We start from the raw sequence: 27,375 nt of genomic DNA on the forward strand, positions 1-27,375 counted from the left end.
GAATCTATGCACCCAAATTGCGTGAAAATGTAATCATATGTCAGTTCTAGTATAATATATTTGCCCAATGAATACCCGTTTATCAACTGCATTACTACTTGGTGTAGCAATTTTAATGGCCAGTAGTGTATTACACTAGTAAGACCCAGTGTTGAGTATTGTTCGAGTGTTTCGAATCCACACCAGATCGGACTAAAGGAAGACTTCGAAACAATTCAAAGGCGGGCTGCTAGATTTGTTGCCGGTACGTTCGGACAACATGCAACTATTACGGAGTTGTTTCGGAAATTCAAACGGGAGTCACTGGAGGAAGCCACGTTCTCATCGAGAAGCACTATTGAGAAAAAGTAACCCTGCATTTGAGGTTGATTGAAGAACAAGTCTACTGCCACCAGCTTGAATTTCACGTGAGGACCATGAAGGTAAGCATGGAGAGATTGGAGCTCGTAGGGAAGCACACAGACACTCGTTTTTCTCTTGCTCTCTTCGCCAGTGAAAGAGAAAAGGAAATGACTAGTAGTGGTACAGTGTCCTCCCCTATGCCCCATATGGTGGCTTGCGGAGTATGGATTTATATGTAGATGTTGACGAATTCAACTGGGACAACATACTTTTCCAGTTGTGAAAACAACTTAATATCTTGGAATGACTATCTGTGATAATATGAGCTCCTCACATCCGACGTATCATTACCATATGTAAAAAAGCCTGCGAAGTACTGGTCCTTACTAAGGTTATATTTCGATTACGGACACCTTTGCTACGGATTAGCATCAGACAGCAAGCTCCAAAGACTCGACCCAGTGCAGTACAAGCCTTGCGTGTAGGTACTGTGGCGTTCATGTCAACCCCTACCAAAGCATTACTGATTGAAGTGAGTGAACCACCGTCAGAGTTGCGGCGAATAATCTTCTGCAAGAAATTCCACCTACGACTCCATTTCGACGAATATAAGAACATGAGTCACTTGACGAAAAAAATACTGGAGTTAGAATCCTACTCTGTGTGCGGAAGATATTGTGTAAATAAGAAACTTCCACCCGTGGCAGCTGAATATATGGACATGAGGGCAATAAGGCACTAACTGTGGAAAGAAGTCTTCTCCCACATTACAACAGGCCATACGAAACGTCCTCTCTGCAGATTGATGTCAGGACCAGTTTGACGTGACAAAGCCAGGGCGCAAGTAATACTATCACGATGTGTGCGTGGTGTGTACATATTGGTCCAAGACTAGTGAAGAGGCCGGCAGTGCTTGTTGGGAACAGCGAAGCAAACAACCAGGGCTATACAAGCTTGGCGCACACTCCATTGTTATGACAGCTGAGCTGATTGCCATTTTGAAAGCCCTACTATTCGCACAGACTTCCACAGCAGACACAATTATCGTCACGTCTCGTATTATGTCAGCCCTGAAATTGATTAGAAACCACCATAATAGTTGTACCAACGTCATAGTTGCTGTAATTGTCAACGTTTTTCTTTTCGGATGCAGAGTAACTGTCGCAATATCGTGATCCTGTGGATGAAAGGGCACTGTGGGATACCTCGAAATGATTAAGTAGATGCTATAGCCAAGCAGGCATTTTTACATGGAGCTGATGAATACGATAAACTCTTTCTCACAGGTATGAAACCCAAGCGCAGAAAGCAACTGACCTCGGAATGGCTAGAGGAATTGTCTAAAATCAGAGGCAGTCGCTACGCACAGGTTCATCTCACGATTCCAAGAGAACCACGTGTAGTAAGACACAAACATCAAGAATCGTCACGAAAATTATAGCATGGCTGAAAATTAGTCATTGGAAGTCCGACATAAGCGACAACCTTCGTGTGTTTGCGGAGTGGAAGAATATTCAAACACATATTTCTACAATGTCCTCTGAACATGTATCACATAAATGTCCTTGCAAGCAGTTTTCGGGCCCTTAGTCATCAGTCCCAAAGCAGCTTTTAAGCATTATTAGCATCCAACGAGGCAATAACGTATAGGCTGCTGTACTTCGTCAACAGTGCCAACATTAATGTATGGCTCCCTCCCTACGCTGCCAATCTAATGCTCTGGTAAGCTTTAGAATGCCACTGGAAGACCAAAGCTCAATTGACTCACTATGTCCCCACGTGCTACTCTGCAGAATATGGAACGCACAGCTTCTGAATGTATGTCACTATGTACCTTATACGTGTATGTGTCTGAATACTGGTGTATCTATAAGTGTGGCTGTATCACACAACTCTTGTTCTTGTAAAATGTTCTCCTGTTCTGTCTGTGTGATACTTATAGACCTGCAGAAATATTAATTCTATTCCCCAGCTCTTGAAATAATTTTCACTGGACGTAAAAAGAATATATTATTGTTAATTTAGACATATAGTCATTAATGCAGACCAAATTGGGAAATTCCCAAACGTGTACTAAAGGCGGTTTATCATTTCTTATTGTGTTAGTGGTAGGACTTTTATAGTATACTAGCACTGTGAATCTTGTACTCCATTTCCGTCTTGTTTATTCGTTTTAGCATACTCTGATTGTAAATCTTGTTTTACGTCGAATGACTCCTTTGTTGATCCTATGGAACATCGTACCAGGGTACTTGATGAATTGTCAAAATCAATTGTAATACATTTCCTGTGTTTGGATGGCTTTATTGTCACATTCCGAAGGCCAATAAATTAAACCACGTCTTTTGCTTTGTGCTTCTGGAAAAAATACAAAAAGTAGCAGACTGTCCACTATGAGAAGAACAGTGGGAAATCTGGTCTCAACAAATTATTAGGTTTTCCTGATCATCTCACTGAAGTTTTTAGAAACTTGTATCAAGATTCGAGTTGCGATATGAAAACTAAAGGTGGGAACATCTATTTTACTAGCGTTCTGACAGCTGTCAGGGGAGGATGCATCTGGACATTGTCTGTGTTTACAATTCACACGTATAACGTTCCTTCCGACATGCACCCATGCATGCAAATTTACTTCAGTTGTACTATTTATTGCTGACAGATGAAAATTTGGGCCAGTGTGGCATCGAACACGGATTTCCTCCTTATAGTGAATGGTCACCTTAAACACTTCGGCTATCCATGCACTCCTCCCATACCGACCCAAACCCCCCAAATGCACACTTGTCCACATTTCCTAAAGCTATCATTTTGTGATTCCTGCAATAGAGAGGGACATCAGTTGTGATCGTAGTTTTAACGCGTCGAAGTATGTAATACACTTTATTTCATTGTACAGTGTCTGTGTTTACAGATCCCATTAGCTATAATGTTCCTTCAGGCAATTACTACTGCTCAGACACTGAATAATACAGATATAGCAAACTTGTACGAGGGTCGTTCAATAAGTAATGCAATACATTTTTTTCTCGGCCAATGTCAGTTGAAAAAAAGCGAAATTTACTGTCGGATATCATCTAATATTCCCACTTCAGTCCCTTAGCCTTCAATATACGTGGCCTTCAAGATGCCGTCTGTAACGAAGCTGCCTTCCGAGGATAGAGCTGTCACTGAGTTCCTTTTGGAGCAAAACCAGAGATTCGCAGATATTCACTGACGCTTGCAGAATGTCTATGGATAACCTGAGAGTGAACAAAAGAACAGTGAGTCATCGGGTGAGGCGTCTGTCGTCACTGCAACATCGTTGCGCGATCCTGTCCGGTATCCCACGTGCCGGCCACCTCCACACAGCTGTGCTACCCTCAGGAAATTGAGAAAACGACTTCAGCGTGTTCGTTGACACGAAAATGCAAACGAACTTCTCCTCCTCCAAGACAACTTAGGACCTCACACAAGTCTGTGCACGCAAGAGGATCTCAGGAAACTTCAATGGACTGATCTTCAAAAATGGTTCAAATGGCTCCGAGCACTATGGGACTTAACTTCTGAGGTCATCACTCCCATAGAACATAGAACTACTTAAACCTAACTAACCAAAGGACATCACACACATCCATGCCCGCGGCAGGATTCGAACCTGCGACCGTATCGGTCGCGCGGATCCACACTGTAGCGCCTAGAACCGCTCGGCCACTCCGGCCGGCGACTGTTCTTCCTCATCCCCCCTACAGCCCCAATCTCGCACCTTCCGACACCCATCTGTTTCTCCCAGTGAAGGATACACTTCACTGGAAGTACGTGGGCAACGGGGAGATTATTAGTACATCAAGGTGTTCAGCACGACGTCGACCAATAGAGTGGTAATTTGCGGGCATGCAGGACTTCCCAGTAACGTGGCTAAGGCCGCCGCACAGAACTGAGATTATGTTGAAAAATAGATTTTGTAGCCAAAAGAGTGAAGAATGATATGGTTTATTAGAATTCCGAATAAAGCCAACTCATATTCGGAAAAAAAGTGTTACATTATTTACTGAACACCCCTTGTATTACGTGGCAATACAGGCCAAAACGACGAGAGTAGCACTGTCTATCCTTGTGCGGGAATACACATAATGAGTGCGAACGCTAAGAGATGTAAACACTGTGTCGTATGGAAGTTTGGATCGGCGCGAGAGGTGTGGACGAATTGCCAAAGTGGTTATGCCACCGCTCGCGTTAGGGACGAAGTAAATATTCCAGAATTCGAAACGAGAACAGCTTTTAGCATAAATGACATAAAAGTAGACATATTAGGTGTTGCGAAACAACTCATATCACTTAAAAAAGGCAAGACTTCTGGTCCCGATAGTATACCAGACAGGTTCCTTTCAGAGTATGCAGACACAATAGCGCCGTTCATAGCAATCATATACAACCGCTTACTCGACGAAAGGTCTGTCCCTAAAGACTGGAAAGTAGCACAGGTCGCACCAATATTCAAGAAAGGAGATAGGAATAACCCATTTAATTACAGACCCATATCACTGACCTCAGTTTGCAGTAGGATTTCGCACTCCAACATTATCAGTCACCTTGAAGAAAATGGCTTCTTGATACATAACCAACACGGATTCAGAAAATATCGTTCTTGTGCAACACAGCTAGCTCTTTATTCCCCTGAAGTAATGAGTGCTGTCGACAAGGGATCTCAGACCGATTCCATATTCCTCGATTTCCAGAAGGCTTTTGATACCTTTCCTCACAAGCGACTATTAATCAAATTGCGTGCATATGGAGTATCGTCTCACTTGTATGACTGGATTCGTGATTTCCTCTCAGAGAGGTCACAGTTCGTAGTGATAGAGGGTAAATCACCAGGTAGAACAGAAGTGATATCTGGCGTCCCGCAACGTAGTGTCATAAGCCCTGTGCTGTTCCTGATTTACATAATGATCTAGGTGATAATCTGAGCAGCGCCCTTGGATTGTTGGCAGATGACGCTGTAATTTGTCGTCTAGTAAAATCATCAGACGATCAATTCCAATTATAAAATGATCTAGACAGAATTTCTGTATGGTGTGAAAAGTGGCAATTGGCACTAAACAAAGAAAAGTGCGAGGTCATCCACATGGGTACTAAAAGAAATCCGATAAATTTTTGGTATACGATAAATCGCACTAATCTAAGGGCAGCCAATTCGACTGAATACCTAGGAATTCCAATTACGAGCAACTTAAATTGGGAAGATCACATAGATAATGTTGTGGGGAAGGTGGAACAAAGACTGGGCTTTGTTAGCAGAACACTTAGAAGATGCGACATACCCACTAAAGATACAGCCTACATTACACTCGTCCGTCCTTTTCTGGAATATTGCTGCGCGGTATGGGATCCTTACCAGGTAAGATTGACGGAGGACTTCGAAAAAGTGCAAAGAAGTTCAGCTCGTTTCGTGTTATCGCCCAATAGGGGGGAGAGTGTCTCTGACACGATATGCAAGTAGGGGTGGCAATCACTGAAAGGCGGTTTTCTTTGCGGCGAGATCTATTTACGAAATTTCAATCACCAACTTTCTCTTCCGAATGCGAAAATATTTTGTTGACACCCACCTACGAAGGTAAAAAAGATCATCATAATAAAATAAGAGAAATTAGAGCTCGAGCGGAAAGATTGAGGTGTTCCTTTTGACCACGCACCATTCGGGTGTGCAATGGTAGAGAAGTAGTATGAAAATGGGTCGATGAACGCTCTGCTAGGCACTTAAGTGTGAATTGCAGAGTAACCATGTAGATGTAGATGTAGAACGGAGCAATCTCATTTCGAATCCCGGACAGACATAAATTTTCATCTATCACTAATAAATTGTACAGCTGACGTCTAGCAGTACTCGAAATCTGCAAAAAATCTTCTATTTCATACGGCTGTTGATCGTCGGCAGTGTGCGTTCTTCCAAAGAGCATGCACGTCTGAAGGACAATGCGTAATACCACTAACACACTGAAAAATAAAGAATTTGCGAACTTGTGTTACATGGGGACGACAGGCCAAAGCGACGATAGTAACATTGTCTCTTCCTCTGCGGGAGTACACATAATGATTGCCAGCACTAGGGACTGTAGATGTTGTGAGAAACAGAGGTTTGGATTGGTTCGGGAGGCGTAAACCGATACCAGGAGTTGTTAATGCGACCGCTCGCGTTAGTCGGGAAATCCGGCTTTGATTTCTTTCGATGCACAAATTTTCATGTGTCTCTAATAAATTGCATAGCTGATGACTAAACGTAATCGCAACTTTCAAATCGATTTCTTCTCACTGTTCAAATACTGGTAAAACGCATGCTTTTAAAAAAATTATTTCTTTCACTAAATATGAGAGGGAAGTCTTTAGTTTACGTGTGTTTCAAAAAACTAATTCTTGTTTACGAGGGTTATTCCAAAAGTAAGGTCCGATTGATTGCCAAATTGAAACCACAGTGAACATCAGAAATGTTTTACTTGTAACAATTAGCTACACCTTTCAGCTACTTCTCTACGTAGTCGCCGTTCTGACTTAGACTTTTGTCATAGCGTTGTACCAACTTTTCAATAGCCTCATCATAGAAGGCAGCCGCCAGTGCTTTCCGCCAATTCTCCACGCTGGCCTACACCTCGTTGTCTGTGTCAAAATGTTGTCTTCAAAGACAGCGGTTCATGTGACCAGAGATGAAACTCAGGGGGAGACAATTGCGGACTGTATTGTGGGTAATCTAACATTTCCATTTGAAAACGATGCAGGAGCATCTTCATTGCCCCTGCAGAATGCGGCTGAGAATTGTCGTGAAGACGAAACAGCACGACAGTTATGTAATGTTGGCTGCATAGCTTCAGGCGAAATTTCTCACCAGGCCCTCGTACTTGGCGGCAGACACTATTTTCTAGACATCTTTACGCACTCACTGCGAGCTCAGAAATGAGAAGAGCGACGTGATGCTAACTGGGGTTATACTAGAGACACTACCCAACACACCTGTGCAAAGCTTTATCGGATTTTCATAGTCGTTTCCATTTCGCGACCGATCGGACCTTACTTTTGGAATAACCCTCGTATTTTGAATACACACGTGACTTAGTCTATTTCTGGTTCACTTCCAACTGTTTAAGTTTCCTGTGATCGAAGACGTATGCAAGGAAAGCGCACCTACCTCGTGAAGTATAAAGTCGGTGAATGAATGTGGAGTCTGTGAATCCGTATCCAGTGTGGTGACTACTTTTCATTGAACATAACGTACCTCGTTGCTGAAATTATTATTGAAGATAGATGATTGCTGAATCACTGTAATATAGCAGTTTATGGGAATTCATCATTTGTGGAAGAGTCCATGGTTGAATGTTCATGCGAGATGGAGATTCAATGTTCATAGATAACGGTTTCATTCATATGAGATCGCACCGTCAGTTTATACCGAAGTCAACAGTTGTTGTTTTATTATCAGCTACTATACATTACGCGTATGATGACCCCACACTGTCATTACATACATATTCCTCCGTCCACACCACAATGTATGTCAAACTTTTTCCATATTCGCTCACTTTACTTTATATTACACTCTGATAATTAACTAATAATGCCGCGCGGGGTAGCCGCGCGGTCTGGGGCACCTTGTCAAGGCCCGTGCGGCTTCCCCCGTCGGAACTTTCTTGTCCTCCCTGGGCATGGGTGTATCTGTTGTCCTTAGCGTAAGTTTAAGTTAGATTAAGTAGTGTGTAAGCTTAGGGACCGATGACATCAGCAGTTTGGTCCCATAAGATCTTAACACAAATTTCCAAAATTAGTAATGTTGTTTGATATATTGAAGCAGTGGTCGGTACGTGCGAGTGTTTACAAGTGATACCAAATGTAATGCAGCACGTGTAAGATATCGGTGTGCCTCATCTACAACATTTCATTACTTATTTTTCTGCAACTCCTCATAACTCCAAAAATGCATTTCTCCATTGCTTAACGAACAACGCTAACTTAGATCAACGGTTCCCGTAGTGAAAATCCATGTCATCTTGACATCAAAATTTGGCTACAAACTATGTGGAAGCTTTTCGTTATAAGCATCTTTGCTGTTTCATTTTGAAAATGCTGTTTAATTTATACAAAGCGCTCCTCGCTATTTTTAATTATGGTAGAGTAGTTGAAAACGACTATGGTATAAAAAATATACATTTTCAATGACACATATTTTCAAAGATGTCGTACCCCGATTATATACGACATTAGACATTCCAAAATTTTCTGTGGTGCTGGAGCTACTGACACTTAATCCTGGTCATTACCATTTCCTCCAGTCCTCTACGTGTGAGAAGATGAAGTGGACAGAGCTGGCCTTTCGCTTGAGTGCTAACAATCTCGCCCACCATGCCTCTACCGCACTTAGGCCACAATTACGACGCCCCGTCGCTGCTAACAAGTACTGAGCGGATCTAATTCGCGTCTGTGGCGGCTCATTCGTTACGTCGCTTCCTTCACGAGTGGCTGTAGGTTATGTAACAGCCTATAAATTCTTCAGTTAGGCGGACATCTTGAGAAGCACAACATCGGATACAAGAGACGACACTGCGACATCACTGGAGCACTTATAAGTTTTCCGTATACTTTTTCTTTTCGTAATATTCCATTAATTAATGGCTACACAGTTTATCAGTGTAATCTAGTGACAATATCTCCGTTTAAATTGATCCTCATCTTTTCTTGATATATACAATGTCGAAATCATTGGATTACCATTGAAGAATTGCCTTGTGAAGAAATTTACGTATTTTCAAAATACACTAACTCTTACTGCTATTTTAAATAGAACGTGAATTTCTGCCTGGTCTAAAGCCAGCCGGGTTTCGTTTGTTACTCTTCTCTCTTGTTTTCACGGCCAGCTTCATTGATCGCAGGTATTCTCTCGAAATTCAGGGTGTTTCACAATTCCTGTTACTGGCTTTTAGTGGTTGTAGAGGGGATTTCGTTTCGAAAAAGAAGCTATGTGCTGAAATTGATCGTTTATGTATAATAAATTACACTTTTAAACTACCCGTTTCACGGTACTCACACATCTGCCTGCTCTACAGGAGCTGCTCCACGTGGCAGTCCTGAGGTTTGTTGCAAGACGTGTGTCTTGGACGTTTGCTATCACGCACACGGTTCACAAACCCCACTGGGCGTCCTTGACGTGGGGCGTGACATTCAACCGTCCTTTTTGCTTACGAACCAGTTTCCTGTAGCCGTCGTTGTAGTCGCATAAGACGGTATGTAATGGACTGAGGAGATCTGGTAAAAGCTCTCGAGACAGGTGATGTGCGGTTTTACCACTAACTACTATACTGTGAAGTGGAAGATTTGAAAGCATCGGGCCGCGCGGGGTTGCCGAACGGTCTAGGGAGCATTGTCACGGTACGCGCGGCTGCACCCTTCGGAGGTTCCAGTGCTCCTTCGGGCAAGGGTGCGTGTGTTGTCCTTAGCGTAAGTTAATTCAAGTTAGGTTAAGAAGTGTGTGAGTCTAGGGACCGATGACCTCAGCAGTTTGGTCCCATAGCACCTTATCACAAATTTCCAAGTTTTCCAAAGTCACTGAAACTTCAAACTTGTTTTACATCCGAACGGTACTTTTCCACAAATGGGTTTCTTGTGTCTGTTATGTCCTCTCCACAACGCCTAGAAGCCTGCAACGGGAACCTTAAAATGGCTCTGAGCACTATGGGACTTAACATCTATGGTCATCAGTCCCCTAGAACTTAGAACTACTTAAACCTAACTCACCTAAGGACATCACACAACACCCAGTCATCACGAGGCAGAGAAAATCCCTGACCCCGCCGGGAATCGAACCCGGGAACCCGGGCGCGGGAAGCGAGAACGCTACCGCACGACCACGAGCTGTGGACAAAACATTTTGTGCATGCTAGTGAAATACCAGTAGATATAGTTGGGGCTCTAAAATGTTCTAGGAATGAACTGTAAATTCAAAATTACTGCAACACAGCCAGAGAATGTTGGACATGTACAATGAAAAATAATTTTGTTTTACAATGTTTTTTCCTTACTTGAGAGCAACGGGATAGTACCATGCGGTCGTTCATAGGGGACTATTGAACACATTTTGATGTTTTGATTCGTCATCATGCTGTTATACTGTTGGAAGTGCGATATTGAGGCAGTGTTATTAACTTCTAGGTATATTTTTGGAGACAACAGCGGTCACCCACGGCGTGCATTTGGCGACATTTCACCTTTACTGAGCGAGATGACGCAGTGGTTAGCTCACTCGACTCGCGTTCGGAAGGACGACGGTTCAAACGTGCCTCCGGTCACTCTGATTTAGGTTCTCCGTGATTTCCCTAAATCTCTTCAGGGAAATGCTGCAATGGTTCCTTTGAAAGGCCACAGCCGATCCCCTTCCCCGTCTTCCCTAATCTGATGGGACCAACGAAAAAAATGGCTCTCAGCACTATGGGACTTAACTTCTGAGGTCATCAGTCCCCTAGGACTTAGAACTACTTAAACATAACTAACCTAAGGACATCACACACATCCATGCCCGCGGCAGGATTCGAACCTGCGACCGTAGCGGTCGAGTGGTTCCTAGTGCCTAGAACCACTCCGGCCGGTGGGACCAATGACTCCACTCTTTGGTACCCTCCGTCAAACCAACCAACAAACTTGGCCTTTGCGCGTGGAGGTGATTTTGCTCAATGGTATTTTCTTGGTACAGGGAGTGAAATGAAACCCGTTACGCTCATACTCAGCGCAGACAACATTGTGAGCTGGAGCTCTCAAGTTCACATGCAGACCAACATTAGACCACTATCACATCCGATTGCCTGATTGATCGGTATACTGCACGACTCCACCAGCCGGCCAAATGAAGACCCACAAAGCGACCCGTTTCACATTCTGCCAGGTGCTGATATCGCTGTCTCACACGATTACAGAGCCTCCGTGTCCTTGACAGTGATCACTCAACACCTATCGGTGTTCAGACCCCTTAACAGAAATACATAGGCCTATTGATGGGCTTTAGACCTGTCACAGAGAGCTGCAACTCTAATAATATATGGTAAACATCCGCCGTGTACGAAGTTATATTGACATGTGACCTCGTCTTTTGGGTGTTTCACTTTTTTTCAGGTTCTGTTCGTTGTCTTTTCCTACCTGTAGTTCATATCGATTCATTGTCGTAGTACAGTTTTAAATCCTGCTAGTACGACTGAACCGATGCTCATTGTTTTCTGTTTCGGCAAATGTGCAATGATTCTCTTTCAAACGGATCTCTGAATAACATTAATCCGCCGACCATATTTTATTCAATTACTTCACGTAGCCATTCAGACAGAGTCGGTGCCATTACTAATCAGTATGTCTCAGGTGGAGCCCGATTACTTGCTGTATCTTGATAGAATAACAATTATAGATTGTATTAAAACCAATGAGACTCACTCCTCCCGTGTAGCAGGTCCAGTAAGTAAAGTAATTTGAGATTTTAAATGTGGTCCAAGTAGGCTGTATTCTTCTTAGTATCTGTACGATTGGCTAATTGCGACCTTGGGCCATTTTCAAGCACATTTATTAAGCTTACAGCTTCATTTTTCATTGTAATACATCGCTGTTTGTGTCCGATAATAGACGTAACTATGATCAATATCGTATTGTTTTTGTGCCACATACGCACAGAACTGAGACATATTCCTGTCCACAGGTTCCGGCGACGTAAAGAATACAGCCTACATGGACCATGTTTTCATTCTAAAGACAAAAACAAAATTTTAGAATGAATTGTATGAACTGTCGTTCCTGACTGGTAATTCCATTCTGCCGTTGAACAAATTAGTTGTTAACTCATAGGTAGTGTAGGTAGAACTCAAGATACTTACGGTTTAGTGAAACGCACAGTCTTGTGTTAAGCACGAATCATTAGGGAAGTTAATATATCTAAAAATTGTACTGCTGGGTGCTACATGAGCGTGATGGCAATTGTAACAGCGAAACAGAATTCGAAACAAGAAGAAAAATAAATAAATTTGAAACCACTGGAATCTGAAAGTCTTCGGGAAGGAAGGCTGTTGTAACACCGAAGGTTAATTGGACTGGGACAGTGCTTTATAATAGCGACGGTGCTGCTGGTGGTGTTATGACTTTGCCTTCCTTCGAGCTTTTTATTGATTTACCGAACCAGCTGCAGCGGGATTTCACTTTGACATGGACACCAAACTACGGCGCAAATCAGAACTTTCTTCATTAACTAACATTGCCGGAGATGAATAAAATAAGTGACACACAGATATCCTCGGACTGACTGAAGTACAGATCTTTGGATTCGTTGTCTGGCACTCATAAAGTGATCCTCTGAGCTTTTCAGATGACCATCGGCATAAATGTTTCAAAAAGGAGAAAACACAGAAGCAATAAACAAATTACTTAGGAAATTTTAAACCAAAAATTAGAACTACGCCAATTAGTTTGGGACTGCGACGTGGTGATACTACAGAAGGAACTTTAGACAAGTAGTGGCTAACATATCTTCCAGTGTAAGAAGGAAATGGGGGCGGTCAGCTTCACTATGGACAAAAAGAATTCTAGGCATGGAACAGATTTAACCAATGCCTAAAGGAACACTAGAAAAAAAATTAAGACTGATACGCAGTAAGTGTGAAGTATCAGGCAGTGTATATATATATATATATATATATATATATATATATATATATATATATATATATATATAGTGTGTGTGTGTACGCCATGCACAAAACAATTGTGGTTATGTATGCCGTACAAAATAGTTTCACGAGCGAATTATTTGATAAACAACTTGATCAGCTAAGACAACGTCAACCCACGGTTTTGTGTATTTCGGAAGCCTTCCGGCTCTTATCATCTGACCGAGAAGATTGCAACGAATCTTGTTGCAACAAAATGGAATACACCGTTTAATCTTGGAATCCCTTCATTGGTCATGGGACAAGTAACATTTAAAAAAAAACTAAAAAAAAAATCTCTTTGCAGCGTTAAGATATTCGTTTATCAGCTGCCTTAAGTTTCAAGCAACAGTAGAACTCTTATATCGACTATATTTTTCTACATCTACACTTATACTTCGCAAGCCACCCAACGGTGCGTAGCGGAGGGCACTTTATGTGCCACTGTCATTACCTCCCTTCCTGTTCCAGTCGCGTATGGTTCGCGGGAAGAACGACTGCCGGAAAGCCTCCGTTCGCGCTCGAATCTCTCTAATTTTACATTCGTGATCTCCACGGGAGGTATAAGTAAGGGGAAGCAATATATTCGATACCTCATCCAGAAACGCACCCTCTCGAAACCTGGACAGCAAGCTACACCGCGATGCAGAGCGCCTCTCTTGCAGAGTCTGCCACTTGAGTTTGCTAAACATCTCCGTAACGCTATCACGCTTACCAAATAGCCCTGTGACGAAACGCGCCGCTCTTATTTGGATCTTCTCTATCTCCTCCGTCAACCCGACCTGGTACGGATCCCACACTGATGAGCAATACTCAAGTATAGGTCGAACGAGTGTTTTATAAGCCACCTCCTTTGTTGATGGACTACATTTCCTAAGGACTCTCCCAATGAATGTCAACCTGGTACCCGCCCTACCAACAATTAATTTTATATGATCATTCCACCTCAAATCGTTCCGCACGCGCACTCCCAGGTATTTTACAGAAGTAACTGTTACCATTGTTTGTTCCGCTGTCATATAATCATACAATAAAGGATCCATCTTTCTATGTATTCGCAATACATTACATTTGTCTGTGTTAAGGGTCAATTGCCACTCCTTGCACCAAGTGCTTATCCACTGCAGATCTTCTTGCATTTCGCTGCAATTTTCTAATGCTGCAACTTCTCTGTATACTACAGCATCATCCGCGTAAAGCTGCATGGAACTTCCGACACTATCTACTAGGTCATTTATATATATTGTGAAAAGCAATGGTCCCATAACACTCCCCTGTGGCACGCCAGAGGTTACTTTAACGTCTGTAGACGTCTCTCCATTGAGAACAGCATGCTGTGTTCTGTTTGCTAAAAACTCTTCAATCCAGCCACACAGCTGGTCTGATATTCCGTAGGCTCTCACTTTGTTTATCAGGCGACAGTGCGGAACTGTACTGAACGCCTTCCGGAAGTAAAGGAAAATGACATCTACCTGGGAGCCTGTATCTAATATTTTCTGTGTTTCATGAACAAATAAAGCGAGTTGGGTCTCACACGATCGCTGTTTCCGGAATCCATCTTGATTCCTACAGAGTAGATTCTGGGTTTCCAGCAGCGTCGATAGGTAATTTTTAGAATTCGCCGAACATATTATAGGGGAAGAATTAAATTATTCCCATCCTTATTTTGTGCCGACTTTAATTAGTTTATCGATGGATTAATGAGCTCATATTTTCACCATTCGATAGAAATGAGGGCATTTCTTCAAGGGAAAATTATGTAGCCTTCTTCTCTGAACAATAAATAAAAAGACAGATGCCTGCCATTGAAGAGTATCTCCATGGTGTAGAGAGAAGTATTCACATAGGAAACGAGCAGTGAAGGCCGAAGTGTAGTTTCAATAGCAAACAAAGCTCTCCCTAACGTCTCAAGAAGTTTATGTCCCGAGTGTCAGGGAGTTGGGGAGGGATCTGTTCCCGTCACTGACTTCCTTTGGGTTTTGTTACATGCTCTGGATGCTAAAACTTTTGAACTGTTATGACATTTTAAGCTGTTGATGGAAGCCAAGGTGACAAGTATAGGGTGCAACAGGTATAAGTGCAGATATATGTATGTTGTACCGTAACACGTACAAAGGCATTGAGTTGATTGCTTTTTCTCTGCATTCAGCTGTCTTCCCACAAAGCCGTGCGCATTGGCCGCGCGGTTTGAGGCGCCATGTCAAGGACTGCATGCCCCCCCCCCCCCCCCCACCCACCCACCCCTCACCCCGACAGAGGTTCGAGTCCTCCCTCGGGCATGGGTGTGTGAGTGTGTATGTTGTTTTTAGCATAAGTTAGTTTAAGTAGTGTGTAAGTCTAGGGACTGATGACCTCAGCTGTTTGGTCCCTTAGGAATTCACACACATTTGAACATTTTCTTCCCACAAACACGTCACAAACGGTGCAACCAGATGTTTTCTGCACGGCTGCACAATTAAGTGGACTAGAAATGTAAGATCTGGTCCTGAATTGATTCAGAGGGCCAGATCCTTCTAAGGAGGGAGTGATAGATGATTCAGAATAAAGGATTGGTAACACATCTGAACCAAAATTTCTCTTTGGTGACAGTAATGAGTGCATTGAAGACACCATCCCAACACACGGTTAAAAAAAGCATTTCACAGGCTACAAAAAATGTGCTGTAGACCATATGCACGTAAGTGCAAATGTAGACGAGATGTGGCTCAAATTCAAAGATATAGTAGCAACAGCAATTGAGAGATTCATACCTCATAAATTGGTAAGAGATGGAACTGATCCCCCATGGTACACAAAACAGGTCCGAACGCTGTTGCAGAGGCAACGGAAAAAGCATGCGAAGTTCAGAAGAACGTGAAATCCCGAAGATTGGCTAAAATTTACAGACGCGCGAAATTTGGCATGGACTTCAATGCGAGATGCCTTTAATAGGTTCCACAACGAAACATTGTCTCGAAATTTGCTAGAAAATCCGAAGAAATTCTGGTAGTATGTAAAGTACACAAGCGGCAAGACGCAGTCAATACCTTCGCTGCGCAGTGCCGATGGTACTGTTACCGACGACTGTGCCGCTAAAGCGGAGTTATTAACGCAGTTTTCCGAAATTCCATCACCAGGGAAGACGAATGGAATATTCCAGAATTTGAAACACGAACAGCAAGTCTTCAGGTCCAGATTGTATACCGATTAGGTTCCTTTCAGTTTACCCCGATACCATAGCTCCCTACTTAGCAGTCATATACAACCGCTCGCTCACCGATAGATCTGTACCTACAGACTGGAAAATTGCGCAGGTCGCACCAGTGTTTAAGAAGGGTAGTAGGAGTAATCCATCGAACTACAGACCTATATCATTGACGTTAGTTTACAGTAGGGTTTTGGAGCATATACTGTATTCAAACATTATGAATCGCCTCGAAGGGAACGATCTATTGATACGTAATCAGCATGCTTTCAGAAAATATCGTTCTTGTGCAACGCAGCTAGCTCTTTATTCGCACGAAGTAATGGCCGGTATCGAAAGGGGATCTCAAGTTGTTTCCGTATTTCTAGATTTCCGGAAACCTTTTGACACCGTTCCTCACAAGCAACTTCTAATCAACCTGCTGGCCTATGGGGAATCGTCTCAGTTCTGTGACTGGATTCGTGATTTCCTGTCAGGAAGGTCGCAGTTCGTAGTAACAGACGACAAATCATCGAGTAAAACTGAAGTGATATCAGGTGTTCCCCAGGGAAGCGTCCTGGGACCTCTGCTGTTTCTGATCTATATAAATGATCTGGGTGTGCAATCTGAGCAGTTCTCTTAGGTTGTTCGCAGATGATGCTGTAATTTACCGTCTAGTAAGGTCATCCGCAGACCCGTATCAGTTGCAAAGCGATTTAGAAAATATTTCTGTATGGTGTGGCAGGTGGCAGTTGACGCTAAATAACGAAAAGTGTGAGGTGATCCACATGAGTTCCAAAAGAAATCCGTTGGAATTCGATTACTCGATAAATAGAACCATTCTCAAGGCTGTCAATTCAACTAAGTACCTGGGTGTGAACAACTTCAGTTGGAAAGACCACATAGATACTATTGTGGGGAAGGCGAGCCAAAGGTTGCGTTTCATTGGCAGGACACTTATAAGATGCAACAAGTCCACTAAAGAGACAGCTTTCTCTACACTCGCTCGTCCTCTGTTAGAATATTGCTGCGCCGTGTGGGATCCTTACCAGGTGGGATTGACGGAGGACATCGAAAGGGTGCAAAAAAGGGCAGCTCGTTTTGTATTATCTCGTAATAGGGGAGAGAGTGTGGCAGATATGATACGCGAGTTGGGATGGAAGTCATTAAAGCAAAGACGTTTTTCGTCGCGGCGAGTTCTATTTACGAAATTTCAGTTACCAACTTTCTCTTCCGAATGCGAAAATATTTTGTTGAGCCCAACCTACATAGGTAGGAATGATCATTAAAATAAAATAAGAGAAATCAGAGCTCGAACAGAAAGGTTTAGGTGTTCGTTTTTCCCGCGCTGTTCGGGAGTGGAATGGTAGAGAGATAGTATGATTGTGGTTCGATGAACCCTCTGCCAAACACTTAAATGTGAATTGCAGAGTAATCATGTTGATGTAGAATGTAAGATAAGAGAAATTTGGGCTTGTACAGAGGCAGTAGTTTCTCCCTTGCTCTTTCTATGAGTGGGGCAAAAAGATAAAGAGTAATAGTGGTATCAGGTCCCCTCCGCCACACACCATATGGTGGATTACGATATATTTATGTAGATGTAGAACATAGAAAATGACTAACGATCAGTTCTTCAGCATGCTGCACTAATGCAAAAAACAGTTTGTAGCATCATATTTCTGATCTTGATTTGAAAAGAAAATCTCAAATTCCAAAAGTCCGATAAACGCTTAGATAGTTCTGAATGAGCAGTTACTTATTATCCTTTGATGTAGCATTACACTCAGAATGTGTTTTCAGCGATCATGTGAGAAGCACAAGCTGCAGTCTTCAGCCTCCTCTCGCCTGGAGCAGAAGTGACCTGGGATTTATTCCCCTCCTAAAGACTCACAGGGATCAGTTGCAAAGTGTCTCAATGGTTCACTGGCCACCACCACTCTCATGGATGAGTGACAAGCCTGCTCACTGGATCTCCATTCCCCATCACTCTTGCAAATCACACTGCAAAGTGTCTAAATAGTTCTCCATTCCACACCACTCTCACAGATCAGTCCCAAGCTAGCTCACTGGCTCACAGCTCCCCACCACTCTTGCAGATCTCATCGCAAAGTGAATTAGGAGTCATTCCCCTTCCTGTGGGTCACACAAAGCGACTTGAGTCACTCCATTGTCTGTGCACTTGGAACATGTGCATTGCGTGAATTTTTTCAAAGTTCTCTCGCTCTCTTTGTGTAAACTATTAGACCAAGAGAAAAAAATTGCAAAAACTCAAAAGCTGTAACGTCTAGGAGAAACGTGTTGCAGTACGATGTGCACTGCCTCTGAGATTCATAAGCGGTTTAGTTCTTCTGTTATCGAAGGTGCAGGTTTTCCTTCAGGTTTCCAGTCTTCGGTGGAGCATATTTATTGTGTAGTCGAGTTATGGTATTTGTAACTTCATGGAGTTTGGCTGTTATGTCCAGTAATGGAATGGAATTCTTTCTCCCGCAGTATTTCTTGCGCCTCTTCTGCAAGTTCAGGTACATTGATACACTTTTTTACGTAGTCAGTTGTAGTTTATTCGTTGGATAGTTTAGCGAGTACATCGTGTGTATGACGTTCTGGGCTGATATTCTAGGTACAAATTATTCTGTCTGTGGATTTCAAGGCCAATGTGTGTATGAGAGGGTAAATGTTGGCTGCATTATGTGTAGGTGCAGGCTGCAGTAGTGTTGCATTTGAAGAGGAGAGCATAAGCTTGACTTTCACAGAAGAGGGACAGAAATTTTCTCTTGGTGTTATCGGGTTTATTCGTTTGCTCCTATGTCAATTCAAATATTGAGATGTCAGTTTCGAAACAGGTTTCCAGTCTACTTTCTGAGGTCTGTAGAGGATACAGGTTAGACACTTTTTGTCACAGGGTTTGATATTTAAGAACATATATTCAATTCAGTTCTCTTTATTACTGTTAGATGTATCACGGTCGGAAATAAGTCAAAGTGATTGTATGCTGGTACTCCACCTCCTTATCTGTTATTTTGGTGATGGTTTAGGGCAGTGTGGTCTATATTCAAGGGAGTGGACAGTGTGCTTGGCTTGAGCCAGATGTCCACGTCCAATAGAAGTATTACATTGATGTCGGTATTTGGGAATATATGACGGAGTTAGTCAAGATGACTTGAAAGCGACTAAACGTTTACGTAAGCAACATGGAGTATTGTGCGTTAGGTTGTACACGTCCTGAGGATACGACATCTGGCTGCGGCAGTGGTTATGGCTGGTCTGCCTGCCCGGTAGAAAAAGAGCGAGGAATGCGCTGGGAGGACGTGGGTGACGAAACCCGTACACATTGGTGCAGAAAGTAACCCTAGGAAGCTAGTGCAAACCGGTCAGCTAGTTTTGCAGCAGTAGTGTGACAAGGAAAGTGGAGGTAGGAAAACGAGTCACTCTAACAAGAGGAGCCTAACAAGGGAACCTCCCCATTGCGCCCCCCTCATATTTAGTTATAAGTTGACACAGTGGATAGGCCTTGAAAAACTGAACACAGATCAATGGAGAAAACAGGAAGAAGTTGTGTGGAACTATGAAAAAAATAAGCAAAATATACAAACTGAGTAGTGCATGTGCAAGATAGACAACATCAAGGAGAGTGTGAGCTCAGGAGCGCCGTTGTCCCGTGGTTAGCGTGACCAGCTGCGGAATGAGAGGCCCTTCGTTCAAGTCTTCCCTTGGGTGAATAGTTTACTTTCCTTATTTTCGCAAGGTTATGATCTGTTCGTTCGTTCATTGACGTCTCTGTTCACTGTAATAAGTTTAGTGTCTGTGTTTTGCGACCGCACCGCAAGACCCTGCGATTAGTAGACGAAAGGACGTGACTCTCCAATGGGAACCGAAAACATTTGATCACAAGGTCATAGGTCAACCGATTACCCCGCAGGAAAACACGTCTGATATATTCTATACGACACTGGTGACGGCATGTGCGTCACATGACAGGAATATGTTGTCGACCCACCTAACTTGTACACTTGGTGAATAGGTAAAAAGATTCTTCTACCTTGCCCGATTTAGGTTTTCTTGTGGATGTGACAGTTGTCTGAAAATAAAAAACTAAACTTTTCACTCGAGGGAAGGATTGAACCAAATACCTCTCGTTCCAAAGCTGCTCACGCTAACCACGGGACCACGGCGCTCCTGAGCTTATACAACCCTTGATGTTGCGTACCTTACGAATGGACTACTCAGTTCGTATATTTTGCTTATTTTTTTCATAGTTCCACACAACTTCTTCCTGTTTTCTCGATTGATCTGTGTTCAGTTTTTCCAGGCCTATCCACTGTGCCAACTTATGACTAAATCTGAGGGGGGTGCGATGGGGAGGTTCCCTTGCAAGAACTTTACCTCACCGATTTGATTCACATTGACAGGTTGTGTAGGGCACATGCAAGACGTCAAAAGTTGTAAATAGGTAGATGCAAGCCTCAACCGTTCTCCAGAAAATCGATTTTGAACATTTTACGCGTACTTACACGTTTCGTGTGGCGGAAAGTAATCGAAGACTCCGCAGTCGAACGAGTAGGTGCTTTGTTTTATAAGACGAGATTTGTTTGTTCACGTAATTCAAACAACAGCTACCCGCGTTACGCTGCGAAATTGTGTGGTACCCAGGAACGGTTTACGAATGTAAACCAGGATTCTTTTGAAACAGACATATTGAGAAAACCATGCACATACAAAGATGATTCAGCTGTACGTCACAATAATTATTGCTTACCATGTTTCTATGATCAGTGTTATTCTGATTCATGCAGTGCTCCTTAGGTTACAGATTATACTTTTCCCAGAGTTAATAGTTCAATGTGTGTAATTTGCATAGTCATAACAAATCTAGTGAATTACATCGGAATGTATTAAAGAAGCTTTGGCAGGGAGATTGGATTCTAAGACCTCGCGCTTTACAGGAAAAAAAAAATGACACAGACAGCTTAGGTCTGATTGGAGAGAAGGCTGGCAGGACTCCAAACCCGAGGCCTGGTCACGCTGCTCGCTCCAGCTTGTCACTGTGCTGATCCCTCACATGGACAAGGTACTAGGTTACCTTTTTTATTTAATTACTGATTTTTTATATTTTTTAGTCTTTATGAAAGAATAACTTAATAGCCATAAATTCCACAATTCTTGGTCTCGAAAGAGAACATTTTTTTTCTCTCGGAAGATAACAATGTGAAAAGTCTCCAGAACAAAGAAAAAGAAAAAAGGAAAAGAAACAAAGCTATCGAATTCTTTGAAAATTCAAGACAAGGTGCAACGTATTTTCAAATAAAGCACGATAACGTGGAAACCTGTGCCACGTCCGACGATCGTTCACCATATATCGGCGAAAGACACAGAGGTCGGGATTACTGTCAGATCCGACTACATTATGGGCGTAGTGTCTGAGGATCCATACGGTCGAATTAGTCTTCGTCAAAGGGAAAATAGAAAAGTTCGGACACAGAAAGTTACTTCAGATGATGGGGTAAGGAAAGCCAGTTGTCGGTGAATCACTGCCAGTATTGTCGTCCGCAAGAGAGGAACCTGTATGGTAATGGTTCAAATGGCTCTGAGCACTATGGGACTTAACTTATAAGGTCATCAGCCCCTAGAACTTAGAACTACTTACACCTAACTAACCTAAGGACATCACACACATCCATGCCCGAGGCAGGATTAGAACCTGCGACCGTAGCGGTCGCGCGGTTCCAGATTGTAGCGCGTAGAACCGCTCGGCCACCCCGACCGGTTGTATGGTAATGAATCAGGTTGACAGCATATATCGCAGAGAATGGTAGGACTAAGACCAATGTGATAGTGACATTCGTTGGTCGGGACCAGATTGTGAATGACCCTATACCACGATGAGGCGACTTTTTTTGGGAGGATGGGAAGACCAACGTGAAACTACACTGTTTACCAGGTTATCAATGTAGCAGCCATTTCAGCAGGGACGAGGAAAGATTGTACTCCCCAACGAGAAAGGAAAGATCTGTTGGTAAGGTGTGTTTCAAATGGCTCGGAGCACTATGAGGCTCAACTGCTGAGGTCATTAGTCCCCTAGAACTTAGAACTAGTTAAACCTAACTAACCTAAGGACATCACAAACATCCATGCCCGAGGCAGGATTCGAACCTGCGACCGTAGCGGTCTTGCAGTTCCAGACTGCAGCGCCTTTAACCGCACGGCCACTTCGGCCGGCTAGTAAGGTGTGTGAGTGATAAAATGTCGGCTTCCAGGAAACTTATTATAATACAAAATTCGCTTGTGTGCGGCAGTTTATAGTTGATCCGGCCAACATCGGAACGGGCAGTAATATTGGCTGGTCGAAGACACGTAAATAAGCGAGATGTAATAGAATGAGTAGCTCGAGTACATGTTAAAACGTTACATTGCATAAACGATACTGAAGCCTTCACTTTGATGTTGGGAGGTTCCAACCCTCTAACCACTTCATACCGAAGTAGAGAAATATGACTTTTCCAAAGGCAACGACCGGATAATTGCATCAATTTGCGCGCCATCATCGCGGGAAGCGAGCATATTTTTGCACAATAGTAAACTTTGTGGAAATGTAGGAATTTAAGATGTGCACTTTGTGAAGAAGATTAAGGGAACGGCGTTCGTGTTCACGAATTGCCCCTTGAATTCGATTCGTCACCTTCCGACAACTGAGTGCAGCCTTTGCATTGCGCGGCGATTCACGGTAATTCCCAACGATTTGTGACTACAATCACCATTACCCATGGAGTGACTACCCGATGAGAACCGCGCCATGATAATAGGGTACATTTCCGTTCACTAATGTGGAACCCAAATACAGAAAATGTAGCAATCTAGACAGAGCTTCACCCGCTTACGCTCGAACCGAGAGGGTTTCTCTTAATATCTTCCACCCACATAATTTATCAGCAGTACGGAGAAGGAGAGGTTCTAAGGGCATGGTAAAATGCGACATGGATAGGTGGTTCCCCTATGGTAAGCCTAGGGAGTAAGTTGCCCATTCACTACAACACATGCTTTAATACCAGCAAAAAGACTGGACAATACAGGAAACGCAGTATGATTCAGACCGGCTGCCTTGACTATCTTTTATCAAGAAATCGTTATTGGCCTGGTCAGTTTCTTTATTAAAATCAATAAAGAGCTAGGCCCCAGAGACAGAAGTCTCTGCAGCCACCGACACGACAACCCAGCATTCGACTATAGAAGTCAGAATCGTGAGCACAAGCACACAGCTTTGGTGAACAGCAAGAATTTTCTTTAGCAATATCGACAAACCTGGGTGACAGCTTTGTAATCGAAATTAAATAGTGTGATCCTGTGGATTTTATCAACATCCGGACGTCTCCCACGGATCACCTCATTCACCAAAGACGCAATGGTGTCAACTACAAGAGGTCAAAAATATACACAAAATTACTTAGGAATACCGTCGAATTCCAGCGATTTTTGAGATGATGGACCAAGAGTTAGGCGATATATATTATCTCGAGTAAATTCACTTAGAAATTCATCACTAAATGCGGGAGTAGCCACGCGGTGCAAGAGAGGATTACATCCAACAGGAACAAATGTATCAGTAACAAGGACATCATAAAGGTCGGTAAAGTAATTATAGTTCGCTCTGGAAATGTCGTGTTCGGACGTCAGTAGGTGACCATAGGTATGAGTGAGGGACGCGATACATGCTCTTTTTCGACGCGTCCGCAACAGGCTGAGGTGGTATAAGGAGGTCAGTTTATCCTGTAGGAATGAGCGGATTTTATTGCACCCTGAGTCCTTCCATTTGTTGTTTCTTTAAACGAAGAAGCTTCGATTTCACATGGCGGGCATCCATAATCCGTAAGGCAGCTTGTCTGGCACCTCCATGAAGTTGTCGCAAGACGGAATAATAAAATTCCTGTGCCCGACGGATATACGTTGCCCTCACACCACCGTAACACATTAACCCTTTTCGGTGCAACGGTTTTGCATGCCCTGACTGCCATTCCACAGGAGGAAGGTAACAGTTCCGTGAACGTAATCTAAAGGCCAAAACCTCTAGAACGATAATCTCGAGGGAAGGATCCATTAAGAGAGATGTGTTCAACATCGGGTGGAGGGGATACTGTTTCACTCATTCCGGCACATGGTTTAAGGTTACAGTTACGATACAGTGGTCAGTGAGGCAAGTGGGTATCACGTCTATCGCTAACGTTTGTCCACATAAAGAATCAGAAAGATAAAAGCGATCGAGTCTGCTGCTGGAAGTAAGTGTAAAATGCCTTCCCCATGAGGAGAATGGGACGGTGACAGATCAAAGCATCGCATGTTCGTGAAGAGTGCACCAAATCATATAGTTCCTTATGGAAATTATAATCAGGGCGCTGATCCATAAGACGCAAACTTAATTAAAATCTCCGCCCGACCGAAAGTTCTGGGGAGTTTTACAAATTAAACGAATTATATCCTCTTTATAAAAACGCAAGAATCTGTGGAACGGCCAGACCCTGAGAGGCATATAGAAGAATTAAAGTAAGGTCACGAAATGTGCAGCCGATTCCTCGACCGTTATCAAGAACTTCGAAATCAGTCAGTGGTACTCCCTCTCTCTGAAATGGAGCAGTACCGGAGACCCCTCAAGAGCCACACCGAAGAAAGTGTAAAAGAGGAAAATGATTCAAATGGCTCTGAGCACTATGGGACTATCTGAGGTCATCAGTCCCCTAGAACTTAGAACTACTTAAACCTAACTAACCTAAGGACATCACACACATCCATGCCTGAGGCAGGAGTCGAACCTGCGACTGTAGCGGTAGCACGGTTCCAGACTGTAGCGCCTAGAACCGCTCGGTCACTACGGCCGGCCTCGTGTTGCCCCTCACAAACTTGGTTAGGCATAATGACTACGACTTGGGAAATCGGGTCTGATAAAGTTAGCCTTTTACGGTGCCCATAATTGGAATTTAGGTCCGTGACACGAAGCGGGTAATTTGTGCGGAGGTGTCCACACTCATTACGCATAAAACAGGTCCCTTCTTGTCCTGTGTAAATTATATATACCCAGTATCCACACACTTGCAAATGAGAGGAGATATTCGATTTGACAACCATGTCAACGGATCGAATTCCACTACAAGTGGACCAGCGTTCCCAACATATATTCCGTACGTCCCCGAACGAAAGCACGACCGTCTTGAGGAAACCGTCATCATCTTCATGTTGAAGGTTAAACACTCTAACAATCGTATATTTCACCTCCGTGTTCTCCAGAATAACCATTTTATTAGAGCCATAGATATGACTGAAAGGGATTTACACAAAAGACTTGTTGTCCGTGCCGCAAAAGGAGCAGTCTGTCTGAAGCGGGTCAAGAAACTTGAAATAAAACAAAATCGGTGTAGAATCGAAGTAAGCTGGGTGAACCTGTTACTTAGTTACCGTGATCGCATCTACAAGCCAATCACGAATTTCTAACTAATTTTGCTAATCGCGTTGCGTGGGCTTGCCAAAACTAAACCCGACGGTACCTGCGCGAGGAATGTACCTGAGAGCCACGGACATCACGGCTCAAGACAAGGCCGCGTGCCGGCCGTTTGGCCGAGCAGTTCTAGGCGCTACAGTCTGGAACCGCGCGACCGCTATGGTCGCAGGTTCGAATCCTACCTCGGGCATGGATGTGTATGATGTTCTTAGGTTAGTTAGATTTAAGTAGTTCTAAGTTATAGGGGACTGATGACCTCAGAAATTAAGTCCCATAGTGCTCAGAGCCATTTGAACGATTTTGAACAAGGCCGCGTCAAAACTGAGTCTCAAACACGAGACGCTGAGAGACAAACAACGATGTGACGCACACAACGACTCACAAGACACTGAAGACAAACAAGAAACCTCTCGCATCGCTAAGATAGAGGCAAGAACTGACAGTACCTACTCACTTGGCGTGCGAAGCAGGTATGTGAAGCTCGGTTCCGGGCTATTTGAGCCCTATCCACCCTACAAAACATATAAGCGCGCGTGAAATTTTCGAACTCGATTTTTTCGCAAACGGTTGAGAGTTGTGTTTTCCTGTTTACATGTGTTGAGTTCCAGTCGTGCCCTACACATCCTGTCAGTATGTATTGAATCAGTGAGGGCAAGTTCGTGCGGTCACCTGCTAAGAACAAAAATAATCTGCACTAATCAGTAGCACCCGTAAAAGCAAATTAAAAAGAATGGTTACAGAGTACTATCAACGGTACTGGTGCTAATATCAAGTAACATGAGTTACGTGACAAACGGTTTGTAAGAAAGTAAGTATAAATTAACAAAGTAATGGCTGGTCTAAATAAAAAATAGTATTAAGAGAAATATATCAGTAAGTGCATGAGTAAATTATGGCCAACTATGTACTACAATAACATTACAGTCACAGTGACAGAACCGGTGCCTTGAGTTGACAAGTTCTTAGCTTCTAAAGTACAGACCTTAGAGTTCATTTTCGCTGCTAACTGATCTTCTTTCCAGCACTTGTCCGCACCATTATACTTCCAACACTTGTCACTCGTTTTTTAACCTAAATTCGCATATCACACAGTTAAAAATTTTTAATCTTTCAGCAGTGAGATGCTTACATATTGTCAGAGCTGTCTTCTCTAATTTATTCGTCATTATGAAGGTTTATGACCTTTTCCTATGTGACACAAATTTCTCCATTGTGAGTCTAGGTTTCACAGATCAAACATCGTCCTACATCCTACACTACAACTTCTCATTATAGAATGTGCTTCATGTATACTGTTCTCACTTGAAGCTTTCAGTATTTAAAAATTTTGTCTTGATGGTAAGTATTTTCATTTTTCCGACGTACTTTTCAGTGCTGCAGGGCAATATGTCAATCACATAGTCTTCGCCTAGAAGAACTACAGCCGATTTATGGTATCGTTTTACCAAAATTAAAATGCCGTTACTGTCTACAGCCAGTTTCTTTGCCTTCTGACTCCACAAAAAACATAAAAACGACATCTGACATCGAAGTACTCAACAGTACTTTACAGTACTTCTGGAAAGCTGAGTATCAGAAAACCGATCAAGATCGCCGTCGACCGATGCAGAAATTGTAGAAATCATTTCCACTGAACTGTCCTCACTGTTTCCATTCCACCTTGGGTGCAGATACCCTCCAAGGAAGGCAAACTGAGTCTCAAG

Source organism: Schistocerca piceifrons, chromosome 5 (assembly GCF_021461385.2).
Source record: "Schistocerca piceifrons isolate TAMUIC-IGC-003096 chromosome 5, iqSchPice1.1, whole genome shotgun sequence".
Lineage (NCBI taxonomy): Eukaryota > Metazoa > Arthropoda > Insecta > Orthoptera > Acrididae > Schistocerca > Schistocerca piceifrons.